We start from the raw sequence: 5,416 nt of genomic DNA, 5'->3' as shown, positions 1-5,416 counted from the left end.
AGTGGATCTACACCTGGAGGGTTGTACTGTAGATAGAACAGTGTACTAAATGTGACTGAATTTTAAACAAGTTGCTGGTTTTGGACTTCACTTTTTAAAATCATTTGTTCATGGGATGTGGGCATTGCTGGTTAGGCCAGCATTTATTGTCTGTCCCTAATTGCCCAGATGGCAGTTAAGAGTTATACGTTGCTGTGGTTCTGAAGTCAGATGTAGGCCAGACCAGGTAAGGACATCAGATTTCCTTCCCTAAAGGATATAGTGAACCAAATTGGTTTTTCTGCTACATGACAGCGGTAACTATTCCAGATTTTTATCGAATTCCAGTTTCACCAACTGGATATTGGATTCAAATGCATATCCCCAGAACATTAGCTTGGGAATCTGGATTGTCAGCCCAGTTACATTACCTCACCTTGTGTTTTCTCTCTGTCTCTGGTGTGTGTCTGCTTTGGAAGGGGGGGCTGCAAAGATTTTTATTTGGTTCCGTCCAGTGCAGCGATCCTGGGCTCAGGGTTTATAGTGAAACCCCTGAGTGAAGCCTTCAGAGTGTTGTTGGAACTCATCCTCTGACCTCACCCCAGACTTTGGATCTCAAATAGGGTTCACTTTGGAAAACGAGTGTCGGGAATTCTGGCTACATGAGCAGCCCAAATCAGTTGTGACTGTTTTAATGTGATTGCAATGCCAACTTGAGTAAGCATGGTGTCTGGTATTTCACCCTGACATCTGACTATCAGGAGCTTCTGAAAGCAGCTGAAATGAAAGTGTTGAGCTTCTTACTATGAGCCAGTACATGGTCTTAAGTCTGGCATGTGTCAGACCACAAGACCTTGGAGAAAAGGGAGGCCATTAAGCCCATCGAGTTTGCTCCCTCATTTGATGAAATTATTACCAATCTGATAATCCTCAACCTCACTTTCCTGCTTTATCACCACAACCCTTGATTCCCTTATTGATTAGAAATCCGGCTATCTCGGCCTTGAATATACTTAATAGCCCAGCCTTGACAACCCTCTTGGAAATAATTCCAGACATTCACTATCCTCTGAGAGAAAATGTTCTTCCTCAACTCAATTTTAAGTCGGTGATGCCTAACTGTGCAATTATTTCCTGCGGTCCTAGATTTGCCCACCAGGCAAAATAGCCTCTAAACATCTACCTTGTCAGGCGCCCTAAGTATCTTGTATGTTTCAATAAAGTCTTCTCTCATTCTTCTAAACTCCAATGAGTATAAACCCAAACTAGCCAACCTTTCCTCATAAGAATAATCCTGCATACATGGAACCAATCTCGTGAACCTCCTCTGGACTGCCTCCAGCAGCAGAGAAGGTGCTGGAAGAGCTTTTGCTTTATAGACTTTCAATTTGGTTGGCACACTTATTCTTTATTCTCTGGCTGGTGTTGGAAGTCTGCCAAAGGCGATACTTGCTTTGACAATTCTTGTGTGTGTCTTGTTATCAATTTAAACAGCTCAAGTGAATGTGCTGCCAAGATAAGTGAACTTGGCTGTGCTGATAGGGTCTGGTCATGGACAGAAACCTTGGGCTTTCTAAAGGGCTTTCCTGGAACTGGCTGGAACATTACTTCAGTTTTCATCATGCAGATCATAAGGTCAAAGTTGTCATGCTCACTGGGGACAAGTTCCATGCTACATTGCATGCCTGGCTCTGAAATGGCGACTAGAGCACAGACATTGGCAAACAGGAAATCACAAAGTCTGTCCGTTTGGAGACCTTGATCTTTGCCTGGAGTCAGATTGAGCAGCTTCCTATCCAGGCATTATGTGAATTCAACGTCGGAATTGCCATGGTGGAAGGCATTGGAGAGCATGGTGGAGAAAAACATGCTGAAGTGAGATGACTTCAGCACAAAGCTCTGTTTAATTCAATTAGTGACTGGGACTGGATCAGAAGATTGACCTCAGCCACGAGGTGTGGGCAGCCCTCATGAAACTGTCAAACCGTTGTGATGGATTTCTCAGGGCAGCTGGATTCCTCCAAGACCCTCTAAAGGATTGAACAGCTGACTGTGTCAAAGACCTTAGATCATCAAGCCTGGTGAAGAGACACCACGTTCTGTTCTGGGCATTTCTCCTGGAGATGTCTCACTGTCAACACAATAAGGGCGGCTCTTTCACCTGCACTGACTCTCGAGCAGCAGATCCTGATCAATAAGCAGTTCAGAAGGACCCTGGTGAAGATTTTGCTGGTGAGGGAGAGTATTGTGATTCTTGTATGAGTTTTGCAAGATGTGGAGCAACGATTGTAGCCCCTCGTGTTAGATACAGTGACAATATAATGGGAATTACATCTAACATATTCAAGGATGAAGCCGCTAGCACTTGATTTGCATTGAAAAGATGTTTGGTTTCTTAATTGTGAATCCCAAACCACTGCCGTAATTTATGAAAATGACATAATGGATCAGGCTCGACTTTCTGAGGAATGACAATCTCACGCAGGTTACATTCTCCTTTTTTCATGAAACGGAAGAGCTCTACATTTCTGACAGATGATTCTGATCAGGGCTTCTTCAGAAATGCACAGCTGTATTTCCATTCTGACTATGCACTAGCGTCATGGTAAGAAACTCAACACTTCCATTTTGGCTGCCTTCAGAAGCTCCTGCAGATCAGATGTCAGGGTGAAATACCAGACACCATGCTTACTCAAGTTGGCATTGCAAGCACAGTAAAACAGTCACAACTGGTTTGGGATGCTCATGTAGCCAGAATGCCCGACACTCATTTTCCAAAGTGAACCCTCTTTGGAGATCCAAAGTCTGGGGTGAGGTCAGAGGATGAGTTCCAACAACACTCTGAAGGCTTCACTCAGGAGTTTCACTATAAACCCTGAGCCTTGGGAGCAAGCTCACCCAGGATCGCTGTGCCTGGCAGAACCAGATAAAAAATTTTTGCAGCCACCTTCAAAAGCAGACACACACCTCGTAGCATAACACACTCTGGGAAGGCAAACTTGCCACCTTTTTCATGAGGATAGATGCCAAGAGGACAGGGTGCCAAGTGGGTAGAGTGCCAAGTAGGTTTGCTATCAAGTGGATAGGGGATAGGGGATAGAATCAGGTGGGTAGGAATAGGGTGCCAGACGTTTGGGTGCGAGGTGGGTTGGAATCCAAGTGGGAAGGGAATAGGTTGCCAGGAGGGTAAGGTGCCAAGTCAGGGTGTGGCAGCTCCTGAAGGGGCAGGGAGCGGGATGGGGGTGGGGTGGGGCGGGTGCAGGAATTTGACTGGGTATTTAATAGTCTAACATTTCCTTAAACATAACTGTTTACCTAATTGTAGCAGAACGCTCCGATTCTCTAATTTAAATGGAGACTTTCGAAGGGTTCCAATGTATGCAGAATCTTCAATTTCCCATCAATCCCTTTGGCACCTGTTACAATTGGAATTTCACAGTGTACCCATGTGCAACTCCCATCTACGTTTCAGAATTGATGATCTGGCAATTGGAGATCAGGGTTGATATTTATAACCCAGTAGCCTGGTTAAAGATACCTTCCACATTGGTTTCTTTGGAAGATAGAAGATCCCAAAGGGTTCACAGGTCACCAGATTTTTATCCACCTGTTTTATACAGCTGCCATTCAATGACAATAGTCTTGGTTATGGGTCAGAATGTTATCACAGAATCACAGAATTGTGAAGGTGCAGAAGATGCTCCATCGTGCCTGCTCCTGTTTTATGACCTAATGGCAATCTTCTGCTTTTTCCCCATTTTCCTGAAAACCATATCTATCCTGTCACATGTTCAGCCCCAGTCTTGGGACTTGTGTGCCTAATCCAGGCTCCAGTGCAATGTAGAGCCGCAATTTTAAAGATGCCATCTTTCAGATTACTAAGGACAGATAACAAATGCTGACTAGCAAGTGATGCCCATGTCCCACGAGTGAATAAAAAAATGATGAGACATTAAATGAGGCTGATCTGCCTTTCAAGGTGGATGTAAAAGTTGGTATGGCATTCATGTGAAGAAGAACAGGGTAATTTTCCCTGTAGATATCCTGGATAATATTTATCCATTAACAAATATCATCAAAACTAACAGATGACTTGGTCCTATTAGAATGTTGATTCTGCTATCTGTTGCTGTTTGTCCTCCATTACAGCAGTAACTATACTCCATAAGTACTTAACTTTCTATCAAGAGATTTGGCATGTTAAAAGGTTTGGTTCAAGAAAACAGGTCACCAACACGTTTTCAAAGGCACTTATGGATGGGTAATAAATACAGTCATGTCCAAGTTCCTGAAGTGACCAGGACTGGATACTTTAATACTCTATACTTTGCAAAGCAGTTTAATCTGAATTTGGACATGTTCCTACAAGATGGGTTCGGAAACTACGTGACCATTGTTTTTGATACAGTGCAGTCAAAAATCTGACAGACTGATGTGTTATCTCAGCATCAATCACAAAAGGGTGGGGGGGCATTCAGAATTTTACTAACCTTTGAGCAGCACAATCCTTCTTTCAAAATATGTGAGAATTCAAAGCTTCTGAGAGAACCGGAGACTGGCAGACTTTACAGGGAATTTCAGCATAATTGAATTTGCTCAGTGGAATACTGATTAATTAGCAGAGCAGCCATTTTCCTTTGGTAGTAATAAGTCAGGCTTTTAGACACTACGTTGTTAAATCCCCAGGAAGGAGTCTGGAGTTCTCAGTCTCAGGGAGCATAGGGAGAAAGGCTTTCAGAAATCAAAAACTGCTCTGTTGAGTGTGTCCAGGCAATATGACACAACTGCAGAACTAGTGAGGGGGAGAAAAATGCTCTCTCTATCTCTCACTCAAAAGCCTGCTTTATCTCTTGAGTCTAGCTGCACAAGCAATTATTCAACAATGGAAGTCATCACAGCCGCTAAATTCTGAACTCAACTTTTTGACCGTGGAAAGAGTAAACAAACCCTGCAATGACAAGGGACTGATCATACATTCATCTTTCCAAGTGTCTTTTATCCTTACTTACTTATAAACATTGTATTCATATTTTTGGATAATAACGTCGCCATTTTTACTTGAATAATTTACAACGATTCTTTATCTTATTTAGAACTGAAGCTAAGTGGGCTATACAAATTAACTGATTACAGGCAACTGGTATGATTTTAATAGAAGGAACTAAAAAAAAGTACAAATTCAAACTCTTTCCTTCACGTGTCATATTTCTCTCACCATTATCATCATGGCGAGTGCTCTGTCCAAAGGCAGTTCCTTGACTTTTTGTAGTCATTCCATGTTTCTCTGACCTGTGCCATTTGTTTAATTTTGCCAATAAGCTCCTACAAGTTTCAAGCCACCAGCACTGATATTCTGAGATAACAAGGTGTAGAGCTGGATGAACACAGCAGGCCAAGCAGCATCAGAGGAGCAGGAAGGCTGACGTTTCGGTCCTTT

At 42.9% G+C, this 5,416-nt stretch overlaps 1 long non-coding RNA gene across 2 annotated transcripts in view; it reads left to right on the top strand.

Moving 5' to 3' along the window:
* The first annotated feature begins 1,602 nt into the window (after positions 1-1,602).
* LOC125485422 overlaps positions 1,603-5,416 on the top strand; it is a 10,103-nt gene continuing 6,289 nt past the window's right edge. The window contains exon 1 of one of the 2 annotated variants that reach the window (XR_007264150.1): positions 1,603-2,211. This is a non-coding gene — a long non-coding RNA (uncharacterized LOC125485422). Of the gene's footprint in view, positions 2,585-5,416 lie in introns of both variants that reach the window. The other variant, XR_007264149.1, reaches the window with a different exon arrangement.

This window comes from Rhincodon typus, chromosome 19 (assembly GCF_021869965.1).
Source record: "Rhincodon typus isolate 14 chromosome 19, sRhiTyp1.1, whole genome shotgun sequence".
NCBI lineage: Eukaryota > Metazoa > Chordata > Chondrichthyes > Orectolobiformes > Rhincodontidae > Rhincodon > Rhincodon typus.
Note: the sequence above shows the minus strand (reverse complement) of the source record. Positions and strands in the feature narration are given on the sequence as shown.